This window comes from Lepisma saccharinum, chromosome 5, assembly GCF_977018435.1.
Source record: "Lepisma saccharinum chromosome 5, izLepSacc3.1, whole genome shotgun sequence".
Taxonomy (NCBI): Eukaryota; Metazoa; Arthropoda; class Insecta; order Zygentoma; family Lepismatidae; genus Lepisma; species Lepisma saccharinum.
The window spans coordinates 23,764,560-23,782,417 of NC_139233.1; the positions used below are offsets into that span (position 1 = coordinate 23,764,560).

The window sequence follows — 17,858 nt, forward strand, 5'->3', positions numbered from 1 at the left end:
GTTTTCATCGCTGCTCAGATACTTGTTTTAATTCATCTGCTCCAGAGATAAGTGTGACAGAGTGTAGTTCGCATACATGTAGCAAGTAAAGAAACTTATCCCAGAATAAAAATTCCACATAGTTTTAAAACGTTTGTTTAAGCAATGAATAACTGAAAACGGATCACACATAATTCCCTTCCCAAAATCTAGTGGTCGAGAATTAATTTCAAGACATTTCATATCTATTCACCATATTCCAAGTTATAAGAAACTATTTCGTAGATGTTCATGAAACCGTTATAAAATTACAAATTAAATATATTCATAAGCTTAGATATACTAATACGAAGAAAGAAATTCAGAGTTAAATTTCAAATGCATGTGTATCAAGTAAATCTAGAAGTACAGAGCTATATCTGAGTATTTAACTTCTTTTTTGCAGATAACGTTTACAATATTGAGGCGACAGAATAATTAGGAACTGTAGCTCCAAGAAAACAAAGAGCGTAATGTATTGGTTAGAGTTCTTGAAAGCATTGCGATCCCACGTTCGATCCTCCATACTAGATGTTCCTTAAAAAAGAATCCCTTCCATTAAACAAGAGCATGGTAACATTATTTGTAATAGCCTAGTGGCTACATTGTTCTGCTTATGGAATTTATTAAAGAAAATAAACAAATAAATGAATTGACACACGTTCAACGGGATATTTTTATATATAAGATCATGAATTATGATACTCTAACGATAATTGTGTACTGCTTCAAAGACTTTGACAAATATTAATGAAATAACTATTTATATGTGTGGCAATTCAGGACATGCTAATTTTAACCCTTTTCCCACTTGAGTTCAATGCAAGGATGCAAGGATGTGTAAAAATTTCAATTTTGCTTGACCTTCTTGATTTCTCTATTCATCATTCATCCTCATCGTCGCGATTAGCCAAAGGTAAAATAAGAAAAGTTCTCCTCCGTGACCTCCCGACTGCAGGACGGCATGGATTCGAGTCCGCCTATGCTCACTCTCTAGGTTCTCGGCCTGTGTATGGGACCGGTGGCAACCCACCATCGTGAAGAAATTGGGGAGCTACGAGTGAGTAGCGTAACCCGGTCTCGGAAATCTCCTGTGGGGCATGTTCCTGGGTAAACAAAAAAATAATCGATCAGACAATTCGATTATCGAAGGCGATAAAATAATCTCCGGTTGACCAAGTTGCCAATATAAATAAATGGAATACAGATTGTCTTCGAGCTTACATTGTTAAAAAAGAGCGGATACACGTATTACTATCCCAATAATTATTCAATACGGTTTTTTGTTTGTCAGGAATTATCACTTAAACTATTGCATGTTGAGCTGATGCCTACCTAGCCGCCTCTGAAGAAATCTACCATTCTTCAGATTATCTTTAAAATTCGACTCTGGTCACTTGTAACGTGCCGGGTGCAGACACTGTGCATCGAAGCACAGTGTTTTGCGATAAGAAGCGGCCTTGAATAGCGTGAGTGAGTCACTTTGATCGCGAGCAAGCTAGACTACCAAGCTTGTCTGCCTTTGAAAACCAAGTCTTTTTTTTTTCACGGTTTCCGAACGCGATTGCTATTGTAGAAGTATATATTCTCTCAAAAGAGCAAGAAAGGAAATTCGACGAATGTTCTCCCGTAGTTTAAAACCAAATATTATCTATTAAACGAAAAGTTCACGATTGTCAATAAACTGTTTAAACTATCTGAGCATAAGGTGAATGTAAATACTAAATTTAATAGAAAGGTTCTCCAAAATTTCTCTTCCACTGTCTACGTAAGGTCAGTACCCAGAGGAGGGGCCATGTGGGCCATGCTTCCCCCTCGAACCCTAAAATATTTAACTGTGAACCTATAAATAAATAAATACGAAAATAACATCGTCGATTTTTGAAATGTGTAAAAATTTCAATTTTGCTCTTGTATAAATGAATCTGTTTCTTGCGCAAAAGTCTTCAAGCTGCAATATTGGGTGGTTTTAGTTTTATAATCATTGATGCAAGGCTACCAGACGTCCGATTCACCTATTTAGTCAGGACAGTGCGTTACTTTCAATCCCTGTGCCGACTTTTTCGAACTGCAATCGTGATGCGAAAATGTCTCTTTATTATTGTTTTTTTTTGTTAACTCACAATTAGACATGTTCTTTATTGTATGAATAATTCTAAGTACGCAGCATAGAATTATCATGACTTTTTAATGGCGTTCGCACTATTTGAACTATTTTGTAATATCTGTCTGTCTGTCTCTCTCTCTCTCTGGTCTACGTCAATGACAGAAATGCAAGCAATATTCTTATTTATTTTTAACCCAATTAAAGGAAAGTGTAAGCATTTAAAAGAAATAAGAAAGATCATCACTGTTGCTCTTCCTTAGAAATTGTTGTTCTTCGAGGAAGAAAAATTAGAAGGATTTAGTCCAGCACCTTAACACAGTGTCCCACGAGTCTCTCTTGACTAACACTGTCAAATGTGAAGTGATTTTATGAATAACATTTTCCGCCTGTTTACGTATAACGTTGCACAGATTCGGTAGTTCGCAAACGGTGTAATTATTTCGTGTTATCTTACGCAACAGCAAATACATTTCATAAGACTGTTCTGGACACAAGACTTGCATCAGTAAACAAGCATTTTGTCTGTTACAGTATCACAGGAAAAGAACATCGTCCTGTAATATTCAAGCCTCTAGATATTTTCCATTAGTAATGTCTAATCACAATAATGTAGAGCTAGGAATTTTAGGTGCAAAAATTTGCCAATAAAGGTGCAAAAAAGGTGCCAATTTTTGTACAAAAAAGGTGCTAAAATAGGTGCTAATTTTCAGATGTAAAATTTATTGTGAGCAGTGAATACATATATGATTCAACTTGTCTGGATAAACACAGAGTATTCTCTGGTTTTAAATCGTTTAATATAACTAAGCAAAGAAAATTCTCCGATACATTAGAAAGCGACATAAAGGAAAACATGCTTCTTCTTACTTGCTTAGAATTAGTCATCTAGAAAACTGTTAAAATAGATTACATTCAAAATTTCTATGTTCTTCTTTTAAAACCATGGGTTTCACTTGATGTCCATTGAGAGGTGCTACTAAAATGTTCAAAAGGTACCTGTTTTGTTTATCTGTGGTTTCATCTGGTATGAAATAGACTTGATGGTCAGCTACTATTTGCCTGATCTGCGAGATTTTAGCTTCATAAAGTGGTTGAAGGTAAGATTTCCTTAAGGTGGCCTCATCTGGAACTGACTTCCCAGTATATTTTTGCAAATATGATTTCATGACAGGATTGTTAAGTTTCGAAAGAGGTATTCCACACACTATAAATGTCCTTGCTGTCTCACTGAAAAATTCATTTTTATTTCTGGAACTCGAAGATGCAAGCGCCTCACCAATGAATTGCTGTCGCTTCCCACCTTTACCATCTCGTAGTTCTTTATTCCTGACGTGCTTCCCACTTTGTAGATGCTGCACAACCCGAGTGCGTTGGTGTTTGTCATCTACAGCTATAGAAATATCACACACATCACACCTCAGAACAGATCCATCACTCTGAATGCCGTCACCGCTAAACTGTTTAACAATGTCCTGCAGTTTCCCAACATTTACTGTATGTTTTGGCATGGTGAACAAGCAAATCCGATGCATCGATCAGTCGATCACAGACTGCAGTTACCTTGCTCGCTGATAAGGGAGAAGGAAACGAAAACAAAACAGCTTTTCTACAACAATTCGTAAACAATACAGCATAGGACAAAAAGAGCACAACTTCTAGCAATTGTAACGCGTCATTGTTGGCACTGTTTAAAGTCCGCGCGCTTACTACATTAACGTCCAAGAACTGAAGAAAGCCGATTCATTGTTGTGCGTTTAACAAGAATCGCGTGCCAAGAAGCCGTGCCTCGAATGTGGGTGGGGTTAAACAGCGCCCGAGTTGTATTTAAAAAAATGATAAAGATGCAAAAAACGGCGAAAAGGTGCAAAAGGTTCTGATATTGTGAAAAAGGTGGAAAAGGTTCTGAGATTGTGAAAAAGGTGCAAAAAGGTGCAACCGAAACACCATGAGTAGAGTTCAATACATGCTTATTTTTGGGATGAGTCACTTTTTTACCCTTTTTTACACAAAAAAAATTAAGGTGCAGCACCTAAAATTCCTAGCTCTGATAATAAGTTAGAAGAAATAACTCGCATTTTCACAACTACCAATATTCTCGTTTTTAATTACTTCGAAAATTATTTCTCGAAGATATCGGTTATACTACAAGAAAGCAAATCAAAATTAAAGTAAAAGTTCAACTACACGTATACCAAACGACATTTACAATATTGGAGGGACAGAATACTTAAAAAAAAAATTATTGTTTCATTCGAAGGTAAAGGCATAGTGTAGTGGTTCTTCTACCGGTTTTAAGGAGCGAAAGGTTGTAGGGTAGTGGTTACCGTTCAGGATTGTCAATCTGATGGTCGTAAGTTCAAACCCTTCCGCTGGCAGAAAATTTTCGTAAGTTTTAGACATATCCCATTGTGTTCATTGTCCACGCCGTGTGAAACGGAATGATTCAGTTTGGAATTAACGATGGGGGGAGGGGAAATATTGAATTACAAAATCTCCATTTCAACGAACCGAGAAGTGGAGAAAAATTGAATAATTCTTATAAATATTAAAAATTACGTTCATTTTTTTAGTGGTGTAATCGCAGGTAAAATCAAAGATCTTACATGGAAGATTTTAATTTGCTCTGAACTCAGCCAAAAGGCATTTCGCACCGATCTAATATATTCTCCAATACATTTCAAAATGTTATTGAATGTTTCATGTCGATAATTTGACCAATGCATCCATTATTGATGCTCAGACGATATTTTCTGCAACTACCTCTTCTCTCCAGTTCCTTCTCCTTCTTCTCTCCCTCTTTCCGTTCTGCTTTTATCTCATATCGCCTTCCCTACTTTTCTCGCATCTTATCTCCATCCCACTCTTCTCCACTCCTCTTATCTCCTTTCCTGTCTTAGATTTCCGACTCCACTGCACTATACTCTCTTTTTTCGTTCTTCTCTTTTTCTCTCCTTTACTCTACTCTCCACTTCCCTCTTCTCGTCTCCTCCTCTCCTCTTCTCTCGTTTTCCTCCTCTTTTCTCTTCTCTGTTCTTTTTTCCTCATCTCTCCTCGAATCTTTTTCCATTCTCCTCACTACATCTCCTCTCCTCGTCTATCCTATCTTTCTTCTCTCCTCTACTTTTCCTCTTCTCCTTTCGCTTTCTCTTTCTCCTCTCCTTCGTGACCTTTCGTTTCCTCTCATCAGCGATGAAATACTAGAAAACCTATTTTTTTTCAGAAAGAGTTTTGTCATTTGCGATATAATAGTGATATTTTTAATAATTTTATACAATAATACTTGTTTATATTTCTTTCGCGTGTTTTATAAATATCTATTGTGCATGTGGCAACCCTGAAATTGAGCCTAAGTCTGCACGCAACCCACCAACGGCTTGTGTAAATTGGGTTGCCTAGTTTAAAATGTCGTTGTCCTAAAACTTTTGAGATACACTGTACCCTCATTGAAATGAAGCCATCCAGTTTCAATTTTAAGGTTGAACTACTCATATCGGAGGGAAGGTTAGAAAAAAATAATGTTCCAGATGACATGGTGATCCGGACCATCCTGCTTCCTTCAGATAGGATTCATCCCTTTCTTCTTTTCCTGCTTTCTTCACAGACTTCGTTTGTTGTTTCCTTACTCCGTTGCAGATTATTTCGGCCTAGCCGTCAGTTGCACGGGGGAGGGAAAGCGAAGCAACATGTCAACATGCCAGGCCCAAGCCCCGCCCAATCTCCCAAGAAAACGAGGTGTGCGGTGAGGCGAGCGAATTAAAGCAGCTGAAATCGATACCCCTTCCATGCCTCTCCTCTGCCCCGCACTATCCTCCACAACGCATGGTCCAAACTCTCTCTCTCTCTCTCTCTCTCTCTCTCTCTAACACACCCACACACACAGACAGCCGTCCGACTGGCAGAGATGAAGTCTTTTTCCCGCATTTTTTTTTCTCTGCGATGCGAAATAGGTTTGACTCGAATCGGGAAGCATCAGGTATTTGAGAAGAGGAGACGGAGTGATCTGTTTGAAATTGACCTTTGGCAACGGGCCTTCAGATCTGCTGGAAGGAAGGTAATTGGGGTTTCAGGTCGGTTATTACGGGAGGGGGGAGTTGCCCCCCTCTCCCTTCCCAGAAATCCTTTCCGCTGCCTTTTTTCCTTCAGTTTTCCCCGGTCGAACGGATTCAAACGTCCCTGTCCTGGGACAGCAAGTTATGATCAGCCGCTTGGAATAAAAATCAATTGTTTGAATCGCGTGCCGAAGTGTTTTCTTTTAACTGGCGCGCTATTTTTAAAGAAATAGTCTCCTTTATTCTTTTGTACTAGTATTGTGTGCTAACAAGGCCTTGAATCGAATCGTGTCGTTACCTAGGACGTTTTTCCTTCCAATTGTCTATTGAATTTCTTAATGTGGTGTCTGTTTATACAGAAATGGAAACAAAAACCGTGACTACCTCTTGTTTGGTAGATACTTGTTTTTTCGTAGTTTTCCTGTAATCACTTAATGATTGGTTGATTGGGTTGGTATTTTTGGTCCACTTTATGCACAGGCTAATCGGGACTGGACCTAGAGTTTAAAATGAGATCCGAAGAATTATGTCCCTCCACCGGGTATCGATCCACCCCTTGATTACAAGGCGACGACGCCATCACTGCCCATCGGGGAGGCCCTCTAATTAGTTTGAAGTTATGACGCTAAAGGAAATTCAGTCATCATTAACTGAAAAAAACATTGCGTTTATTGACGACTCCATGGCGGAGTGGTTAGCACATCGCGCTACGACGCCAGGAGTCCAGGGTTCGAATTTCGCCCTCGGCATAGGTGTTCTTTGTGAGTGTCCATTCATCAATTTCATCATATCACAACTCATTCTCATCGACGCGTTTAACCAAAAGTGGTAGAAAAGCAACGCTAAATAACAGCAATCAATTCGAACAATGCATCATTCACACAACTGGAAAATTATAACCGTTTAATAGCGATTCCTCAAGTTCACAATGCCAGTCTGAAAGAGTCAGGCCACTGCTCTACCTTGAAGAGATAAGCCGTGTTCCGACATTGTCAGTTTCTATACTCTGTCCCGTCTATCACTGGAGCAAGGCCACGCATCTGCAGTCGCTTTCCCCCATTCATGCAATCCCGTTTCCTCTCACGTGCTAATTGGTGGAGTCGTCTCGCGTCACTGCTTGAGCAGACTTGCTTTCGTTCGCTTGCTCCAGAGATAGCGTGGACAGAGTATACATGCCTTCCCTCTAACCCGTTTTTGGCCTCCCAATGGCATCGTCGCCTTGTAATGAAGCGGTTCCGCGTTCGATAGCCGGTGAAGGCACATTGCACAGTGGTTCGAATCCCAATTTAAACTGTAGGTACACTCCCGATTTATCTGTACATAAAGTGGACTTAAAACAACAATTCTTTCTATTCTTTCCTCTAACGCGTTCATTGGTCGAGCCCTCTCGACTCATTACTTGCACATAGAACTCGTTTTCGATCGCTTGCTCCCAGGGTTTGAAAAAAACACGTTAAAAGAAAAACTAACCCACCTTGGGTCAGGGAGGTTTAATCGTTTTTTTCGGGTTTAAATGGGTTTTTCTGGTTTTATCGAGATTTTTATGAATAAAATGTGAATACATGTAATATAATTCACATTTGTAATTGCCGCTCAACCTACCCACTGCACTTCGTCGCCCGGCACACCAACAAACTTCTAAACCATAGTAATGTTTATTTTTATCCTTTATTCTCTTACGATTTCCTGCTTACCTCTGTGCCTCTGTGGATAGCAAGTTTGTATGTTTGAATTGATATTAGCAGATGTTGTATCAATACATTACGATATAAGATACATTACGACTTTTGTCAGAAGCATCAAGAGATCAATTGCAGGTGTGTACTATTATCTGCAGTCACAAGCATAATAAAATAGCGATAGTATAGATAGTGTACATAGTATTCTCCGATAGTAGGTTTTCAAGAAATACGCTGTTACGTAGAACGTAATAGTTGTGTTATTGTAATAATGTAGCAATCATGTAATTCTATTCTATTTGGTATACAAACTGCAGTAACGAATGTATTCAATATTGAGCAAACATAAATACGTTGCTGTTCAACATACATATTGGAATATTTTGTCTAAAGTACCTGCAGAATCTACAGCTTAATATAGGTCTATATAACTTCTTAATAAAGATTTCACGTTTGTATTGGTGCACTGAGCTCTGATATTTCATTCTACTTCATTTCAATATTACAAGTGTTGTGCATTTTGGATAGCAAAATTAATCTTGGGTTATAATGACAGTCGTGAACGCATTCTAATAAGATAAAATGCAATCTTCATTAGTATACACATCTATGACGTTCCTTCATTTCAGAAATCATTGAAATACCAAAGTTAATGAAAAAACCAACTGGGTTTTAAAATTTTTTTTTTTTCAATTGGGTCCAACCTTGGCGAACCCTGCTTGCTCCACAGATTCCTCGTACAGGGTATATGTAAAGCGAATTTCTATTTCTATTGACATTGGGTAATTTAGGCAAATAGGAAGCTAATATAAAACTAAATTACCGAAAGTATGTTAGTTTTAACTCCGACAGAGAACGTCTTATTTGTCTCCTATCCCTCAGAAAATTGTCTCTTCATCTTCTGGCGGATGCAACTTTGCATGGAAGGAATTTGTGCAATTTTCTGCTACAAGTAAACCTTGAAGATTCTTCATTTGCCTTCGCGTTATGCACAGTCTACTCAACACTCGCGTGAATCGCCTCTTCCTCCCTCTTTTCATCCCATTAGCCACTTCCTTCACGCAACGTTTGCTCCTGCAGAAAGTGAAGCTGTGTACAGTATTCGTCCGCCTCCCCCTCCTCCGAAGCCAACCACGCTCTGGCTTTCCATGTTATCTCGTTATTCGGAGAGATAACGGGATCGTTGCGCCGTTACGGTACTGAATGTGCGTCCCCGAAGATAGCACCGTCCTGCAGATGTATCCTAAGGCTAGATTGGATAGCTGCATGTGCAGCAACTAAGATGAAAACGCTGGCGTACCCGGTTCAATACCTGTTTACATAAATGATACGCATTTGCCTATACGTTATTTTTACTCGTTCTCGTGGGAAAATGGGTTATGCCCTGATTTCTCCACAGGGGTGAGCGATGAAAAATGTATAGAGTGGAACATTTAAGCTTGAGTTTCCAGACTGGCTTTCTTATATCTGCTATAGTGATGGTGGCGAGACGATCTTGTCTCGTGTGTGAAGGATCTTGTCTCGTGTTTCGTTCTCAGTCTTGTGTATATTCATAAACGCCCGTCTCGTTTTCGCCTCGGTCTCGAAGGGAACGTTCCTGTCTCGTCTCGACCCTCGCTTTATCTAGGAAGTAGCCTACAAGCTGTGACGGCGATTGGGTTCCAAACCTAGGGGGCAGGGACAGTTTACTTTCCCTTGGTACAGTCAACGGCAAAGATAATGGTAGGCAAATTGTCCACCGCTATTTTCATTACTTTTATATTCTACATCCTGTGTTGTTTTAAGGAATGAAACTATGTTGGTTCGAAGCAGGCATTGTTCTCTGCTTATTGACGTTATTATTTCAATTCATTGTCATCACATTGTATAATACAGACCGTATGAAAATGGTGGTGGACAATTCGCCTACTGTTTCTTTCGCCGTTGGGTGTACGTAAGATTCAGCATAGCGTGGGGACAAAAGTGGCAAAAGGTTAGGGGGCAAACTGACCCCCCTAGCCCCCCTAATCGCCGCCGCTGCCTATACGGAACATGTACAGTCACCGGAAACGAAAATGGGACAACTAGTTCCTGAAATACTCGCTTCCCTGCAAGGCGTTATGCGTGTTGCCTAACTATACGGAGCTAGTAGAAGTTGCCTTTGAAAATTTGCTACCGTATTAAAATCCACTTAACGCCGTAGTGTTGGGCAACACACATAACGCCTTGCGGGGAAGCGAGTATTTTAGGATCTAGTTGTCCCATTTTTATTGCCGGTGACTGTACAAGTGACATCATGCTAATATAGTTGATTTAATTTATTTTAAGTCGCTTTTATGTCACTTTTGCTTAATCGCAACGAACATGTTTGTGTACTTAACTTGATAACAAAAATGTGAAGAAAACTAGATTATCCAATTAACTATTTGGGAAGGCGTAAGTTAACCTATGTTAGAATAACACACGGAGTATTTTGGCATCCATTTGTTTAATGTTTATTGTCGTTTATATTACCTAAGAAGATGTGCAATAGTAGTATTGAGCTAGACACATTTTGAAGTTCATTTTGTGCAAATATATGCGGCTTCCAAGAATCGAAACCAGGTTGTGTTAACAAACAGCAGCGTTAACAAGTGCGCTATCATGGAGGAATTGAAGGCATGTATACTACCCGTCTGCTACAATGCCCATTTCTCACCCTGGTTTTATAAAGCAACCTGTTGCGGAAAGGAACCGTGTCCGTCCAGAAAAGAGACTTCCTCGCTTTGAAATGAAGGGGTCCCGGGTTCCGTACTCGGTGGAGTCCGGATGCAGTCCCGATTAGCCTTTCGGTGCATAAAGTGGACTTAAAACAACAATAATCAAATTCTTTAAATTCAAACCCGCCCCAGAAAATTGGGGCTTCTGCGGATATGGGGCCACTATTTGTTTACCCACTACGCTAACCGGTAAGAACTGAACGTAGATACGCTGCCAGTCTTCTACAATTCCCATTTCATATCTTCGTTTTACAGAGCAACCTGTTTGGAAAAGTAACCGTCCCCGCCCGAGAAAATCGCCACGAGCTTCTGCGCATACAGGGAACCACAATTTGGGCGTTCACTTATTCTTGGGTCTTTGCAATTTGCACGGGACCGGAAACGAAATGGAAATGTTGGCTTTAGCGAACGCGCAGATATTCGCTCGCCACTCTCGCCTCTTCCTTTCTGGGCGGGTTGAAATTAAAGCGGCTGGCCTCATATCCCTCCGTCGGGCTGACGCGTCGCCTTCAAGATCTCAATCGAAAGTGATAGATTATTCAAATGGCCCAATCAATGAGGAGAGACGTATTCCATTATCGACGGTGACAAGAAGAAATGTCCTGGCTTCTCCCGTGTCCCGGGGAGTAAGACATTATGTAGGAGAAGGTTTTCAGCGGGAATTCTCTCTTATCTCGGCCCCTAGCTCCGCCTGTGTTTGTAGCAGGCGCTCCAGCGTTCACGTTGCAAATTGTGAAAGATGTTTCCTGCGGCTTAATAGGACTTACTGCTTGGTGCTGTAGTCCTTGAAGGACTTTGACCTACGTCTGGATAGACTTCGAATTAGTAGTGCTCTCAAGAATTTATTGTTGTTGCGCTGAACCTGGGGCCTAATATATCTACAGGAAACGTTGGTAAAATTTCCAGGTACAAATTAATTCGTCTCATTCCACTTATATTTGTGTATTCTAGGCTACAGAAAACATTGGAAAAGTCTGTCTTTGAAGCACAAGAGAATTGTGACAAAGTAGGGCTAAAATTTTTGTTTCTTATCTTCCTGACCCGATCTGGGAATGGGTGTTCTATGTGAGTGCCCCTTCATCAATTTCATCATATCGTCAATCATCCTCATCTTCGCTATTAACCAAAAATGGCTGAAAAACGCAGTATAGAAAACCATATCAGTCGATCAACCACTGTCCTGAGACAAAATTCGAGGCTAAACGACGAGGATATATGACGTTTAGATGAAATTAAGTAAATGACACGCACAAAGGAACACCCATGAGCAAGCCTGGCCACGAATCCGAAACCTTCGACGGATACAACCTGATTCGACCACTCGGCCATCGAGGCGGATACGTACAACTAAAACAAAGTAGCATACTAGGTCGATACGAACCAGGAGTGGAAATTGCTTAATTAGTTAAGAATACAGTTTTCACAGAAAGAAATAAGTTGAATGATTTAGCGAGTGAGTACAGTTTTTACTGCCGAAATTTGTTCTAGTTATTCATTTTGTACTTTCCAAAATCATATATTGCTTCTCACATCTTTTGTCTATTCGTTTTGGAGGCTGCAACCCTCCGCACGCTCTTGTTTTCGGTCATTTCAAGTACTTCCTTTTCTTCTCCATTCTAGAATGTAAATAGTCTTCATATTTTTCTTTCCGAACTTTACACACATCTTTCTTCGCTAGCACAAAGACAAGAAGTCTCTGAACCACACACGACAACTGGTCTAACGACTTTTTTGGACATTGTGATCATTGTTTTCCTTCACGGCGCTGATGATTTCATTAATGTACTTGAAAACCCCGCATGAATACTTTGCGAATTAAGAATTTGACTTGAATTTGCATTGTGACTACGCAACTCCGCTTCTTTCGATAATCGCGACAACCAGTAGTAGATTAGTTGCTTGATCTAATTAGTGTGACTCCTGACGGACGTATTTGGTCCATAGAGTAAAGAGATATTTCTCCTTTGAACTTCTCCACTTTGAACAATCAGTTGAACACTTTTCAGAATATAATGACATAAGTAGAAATTAAGTCGTTATCGACGTGCGTGGGAAATTTGGACTGAGTTACTTTTTAAAACGACTGCTTTACTGTAACGCAATTGCTTTTATGAAGTAACTTACCGAACACTACCATAAACGTGATATGGTCGTGCTCCTATGGAAACATGGGTGAGGCAAGTTGTTTGCGTGTGTTTCTTCAACCTTCACTTTGCAACCAATCGTGGCGCTACGTAGAAGGTGTGCCCTGCAGCCTTGAAGAATATGAAGGAAACTTGCTACAAATTGTGGAAATTTACAGACAGAGTTACCACCAAAGGGAGGCTTTGCGGTTCAGACAAAGAGGAACATCAGCGAGGATATTTTTAAAGGAGGGCTTTAAAACTGTGCCTATTTTGAAGCCCTAATTTCTCAAATCGCACAGAAGATCTACTGCCTCCTGTCTGAGTCCTCCACTCAGAGGGAACAAAGCGTCGTTTTGTTTGTTGTTTTATCTCCTGCGAGATCAGCAATTTCCTGTTCCTTCCTTCGCCGGCACGCGTGCGTTTGCAGTATCTTCAAGACGGAGCGAAGATTCTCCCGTGTTTACGTTGTAATGCTCGCGTTTTCGTAGCAGCTGAAAAAACCTTCGGGCGTAATCTTCCGTTGCCATCTTGGCAGAAGGGCTGTATCACTGCGGGCTGTCTTAGCCCTCGGCGCGTTTCACCTTGAAGCCTTACTTATCCTTGTTTTTTGCCTTAATCTCTGCTCGACTTCTGAGGGACTTGACATGTTTTTCACAGATAACGCATGCCTTTGTTTCATCCCGTGCTTCAGCAGAAACGGTGTGGATCTACGCGCCAGGCACTCAGGAATGTCACCTGATCTTGTTCACACAAGCTTTGAACGCCCCTGTAAGTATTATAAAATATGTATCCATTAAAAACACACAGACATATTTATTCGAAACATAAAGCTTTGTCTGACGGGAGGTGGAGGGCAAGTCATCAGTTTTGTGACAACTATAACTGACGTAAATTTGTAGTTGTTCAGCTGAAATTCGAACCGCATCATGAAAGTACGGAAAGGTATTGCGTTTGAGAGAAATCGAACGATGCATTTCAAAATGGTGTATGTTGAAGTCCTGATTCGAACGGAAGTTCCGAACAATCAGTTTCCCTCTGACAACCAACAAGTCCACGTGGAGTCCAGTATATCCTCCCCTTAAACCTTTCCCACCAATAGCGTCCGTTTTAGGAACTGACAGTATATACTTGTCAAGTCCACGTGGAGTAAATGGGACGTTGCCACTTCAGTTTCTTTACAGATTAGTAGTGTAATTGATGCTATAACCAGGACGAGAAAGTATGAACCCCCCTCAGGCAGATTTGCCTACACTTAAAACTAGCTCAACATGCCTATATGAGCTTTTTGCTCAAGTGTGGAACTCTGTCTAATCCAAGATTTTTGTAAAAATGCCCTCTGGAATTTCCCGGGAAAGTATGACCCCCCTCAGATTGATTTGCCTACACTTATAAAAGGCACTTCTGTGAGATTGTTGTCCATAAGCTTGTTAAAAATATGCCCCTCTTGATATTGTTTTTGCTACACTTAAAACTAAGCCAAGATGCTCATAAACCCCCCCCACACACACACATATTTACTTCCGGTCCACTTCCGGTCCACTTCCGGTCCACTTCCGGTTTGCCTACTTCCGGTCCACAGGGTGGCGACAGACCTGGAAAACCTGGAAAACCGGGAAAAGTCAGGGAATTTGAGGTGTCAAAAAAAGTCAGGGAAATGTCAGGGAATTTCGTCTTCATTGACTTTTTTTTTATTATTATTATTTATTTATTTAAAGATATCGTTATGGAACTCTGCAGGGGAACAGGAAATCTCATTCGTAAGTTTCGGCCTCAACTTTTAGGCCCCTTTTATGCGCAACACAACCACGGCGCCAGAAACCAGTGATGGCAGGAGGAGAGAGAGAGAAATTTCTCTCGCCCTGGCTTCTCGGCGGGTATTTTAAATTCGAACACACTTTGGATAAAAATTGTTATAATTCGGGCACAATGGGAGCAATCTACTTCGGATAACTTTTGTTTTTCAGCTAAAACATCATAGCATGCAACCGTGTACAAATCAGATTGCCGAACCGAGGAAGGGGGTTTGGGGGCGCGACCCCCGAATTTCATCGGAAAGAAACATAATAATCTTGAGTTTGCCCTCTCTTCTCCCACTATTTTGGAGGGCAGCCGCGAACTTTAGTATTCTCTTCAAATAATGGATATTTCTCAAGAGAATGAAAAATGTTTCATGTTCTTGGGTGCCATACAAGTTGAATAATAAGCCAAAATATGTTGTTTTTTACGAAAAATAGATAATTTGCAGTTTTTGAGGAAAATTGTTATAACTCAGGAACTATTGGAGCAATCTACTTCGGATAAGTTTTTTTGCAGCTACAACATCATAGCATGCAACCGTGTACAATTCAGAACGCCTAACCGAGGAAGGGGGATTCGGGGGCACAACCCCCGAATTACAATGGAAAAAACATAAAAATCTGGAGTTTGCCCCTTCTTCCCCCGCTATTTTGGGGAGAGGGCGTCAACTTTAGTATTCTTTTCAAAGAATGAACATTTCTCAAGAGAACTTTTCATGTTTTTGGGTGCCATACAAGTTGAATAATAAGCCAAAATGTGATTTTTTTTACGAAAAATAGTAATTTGCATTTTTGGAGAAAAATTGTTATAACTCTGGCACTATGGGAGCAATCTACTTCGGATAAGTTTCGTTTTGCAGCTAGAACATCAGAGCATGCAACCGTGTACAATTCAGAATGCCGAACTGAGGAAGGGGGGTTTGGGGGCGCGACCACCGAATTTCAAGGAAAGAAACAAAAATCTGGAGTTTACCCCCTCTTCTCCCGCTATTTTGGGGAGAAGGCGCAAAACCGTATTATTCTCTTCAAAGAATGTACGTTTCCAAAGAGACTGAAACATGTTTCATGTTCCTGGGTGCCATACAAGTTGAATAATGAGCCAAAATATGAAATTCTGTTCGGAAATGTGGCATGGATATGTTGCGGAGAGGTAGGAGGGGGAAGGGAGGTTGGTCATCAGTATGAATTTTCCAGGCCTGCTCCAGACCTGCTCCACCCAATCATAAGAGTATGAAGGTCCAAAAAGCACATTCATTTCGTAATCAGCACCATGATACCATATGGTATCATCGGGCGAGTAGGACCTTACTCTGATGATACCATATGGTCCCATAGGGTGAGTAAAGGTTAAGCCTCTAAATATTACGTGGAAAATGCATTGAATTATCATTTTTTCTTGTCCGTATGGGAGTAGTAAGGGGACTTGTCAACTGATGGAGGGGATGGGAGCGGGTGGCGCCGTCCGATGGTTGTCGGACGTAGTAGTAAGGCATTTTGTTGGGCAAACTGAAGGAACATGGAAACAAATAGGTTCCATTAATACATACGATTTTTGTCGAATATCGCCACCTCACAAAGTACCTCACTACAACATGCGACAGAAATTGCATGGACTGCAACATCCAACAAAAATTGCATGCATAAACAAGAAGAGCTTTAGACTGCAAATATGCTGCTCCAATTTTGTTACTCTTCTGGCTCACTTCACCTTATTTAATGTAGCAGTGCTTACGAAGGTTTTCTTTCATCATCCTGACGTATTACTGGTTCTGCACAAGTTAGCATACGTTTACAATGACATTGCACTATTCTTAGATATCAAGAAGAATCCAACTAAACGGGATATATATTGAATAACATCACGAAAAAGTGAAACATAAATCTGCATTGGTGAACGTTATAAAAATTGGCAAGTGCATGCTCGCAAACTCAAATTTACTGCAACACTAGTATTACAATGAAATTAACACAACTCTCTGTCCTGTCTGTTTAAACTCGTGAGAGATGGTCATTAATCTCTCACTGAGTAAGGTTAATGTCCAATATTATGAAATAAAATACTAATAATAAATAGGTAAATATTTTAATATCATATTTACTCAAATCATTCAATCATAAAAGCAAAGCCCAGCCCTGCTAAATTTTCACTTTCCATCTACTGATTTATGCGAGGGGTGTCCAGAAAGTAATTTCCAATTAGTAGGGACATTGAATTTTTCGCAAACGCCAAAACCGTGAAAAATGGTAATTGCTGCGAAGTTATGTTTAGGAATGTGCAGTGATGTCTGGACACATTCTTCGCCGGTTCGAAATATCGAAATAATGCGAATTTGGCATAAAATGCGAATTGTTGGCGTTTTTAGCGATTTTTTTTAAAGAAATGTCCTAAAACAACGAAAAATTCCATGAAATCCAACATTCTTGTCTTTTCTAGGCCATGTTTGTGTACATAGAACATGCAAGTTTTCCAACATTTTACTCAAGAGTAAACTATAGAGTTATACGTACATGGAATAATTCCGACAGCCACATTAAATCATGTATTTCCCACGATTTTTTCAACTTCTATCAAAACCATTTGCATCACAGAGCAAAATGGCAGGGTTTTAACACGAGATCGGGTGCGTATCTACCGTCACACGGGAGCCACATATTCGTATTTGTCGCACGAGATATGTTTTGAATTACCAAGCTAAGTGCGCACCATCGGCATTTGTCGAGCGAGTAATAATGGAGCTGTCATTAGGGCATCTGACTACTATGAGAGAGACCCGGGGTCGATCTCCTGCGGGGAAGAACCGGGATGTTTAACACCTATTCAAACTGCTCCGGCGCCCACCCAGCATCATATGAGGCTGGTACCTTGAGGAAACTTTGAGGGATAAAGGTAGCCAGGAGCGTGGTTCTGATCACATCACCACTACCTTCAGCCGTGATCAAGAAAGTGTGGGGCCCTAACTACACACCCCTATACACCTTCATGGAAAAGTGCAGGGGAGCACTTTACTTTTACTTCCTCAAAAATCTGTTCCAACATATCAAACTGTCATTAAAATACGTAGACCATGTGACCTACAATTTAAAATAATAGTTTAAAAGCACATTGGAGTATTACGTTTCGGTATATTTGGTAGATAAATGATCTAAAACAAAAACGCGAATTTTGGGAAACGTAAGACTAACCAGTCAAAAAAAGATAATACCAATTTTTGGTGCCATAATATATCGGTATCTGTCACGTGAGATTGATTGATTTTAATTTTTTGGGTGCGTCGCCACTAATGGTCATTCTGCAACCTTCAGTATATATGGGGAGAATTCCATTATCTAAAATCCTTACCTTAA

General features: G+C 40.3%; 1 protein-coding gene across 4 annotated transcripts in view; it reads left to right on the forward strand.

The window, feature by feature from the left end:
- Positions 1-17,858, forward strand: part of LOC145987715 (uncharacterized) — a 621,803-nt gene that overhangs the window by 454,598 nt on the left and 149,347 nt on the right. The window lies entirely within an intron of this gene.